This window comes from Eurypyga helias, unplaced genomic scaffold (genome assembly GCF_000690775.1).
Source record: "Eurypyga helias isolate BGI_N326 unplaced genomic scaffold, ASM69077v1 scaffold4362, whole genome shotgun sequence".
Classification (NCBI taxonomy): domain Eukaryota; kingdom Metazoa; phylum Chordata; class Aves; order Eurypygiformes; family Eurypygidae; genus Eurypyga; species Eurypyga helias.
Window position 1 is genome coordinate 22,849 of NW_010233955.1, and position 521 is coordinate 23,369.

Genomic DNA, 521 nt, shown 5'->3' on the forward strand with positions numbered 1-521 from the left:
CTGCCGGGCCGTTCGCACGGTCGGGTACCCTGGCTCTGTGAACACGGGGGTTCTGAACCGGTGTAACTGCACGTTTAAACCTGTGCCCAAACCCACCCTGTGCAAACGTTATATGAGTTGTCCACCTGTTGTCAAACTCACGGGTGTTTTAAATACAACTATTTTGGAATACGTCCTTAAACTTTCTGTCTCTTGGGGTTTTGGGGCTGGGTTTCCGAGTTCTTTCTGGTGGCAGGGCTGTGCTGCAGCCCTGTCAGCACTGCGCTTGGCTCTCCAGCTCTGCCCCTCTGCTCCAGGGAGTAAGTGAACCCACTTCCCTTGCTTACTCAAGGGAGCAAGTGAACCTTCCCACAGGGGTGGGTGCGGGGTCGTGCCCCTTGCAGCTGCTGCCTACAAGCACTGGGTGAAGCCCTGGGGCACCACTGAAGCTCCTGCCCCTCCACAGGAGCCTGGCTTGGAATGGCTTTTGCCAGCCCTCTCCCTCCCTTTCCCATCAGCACCTGTCCCCTTGCACCCAGACT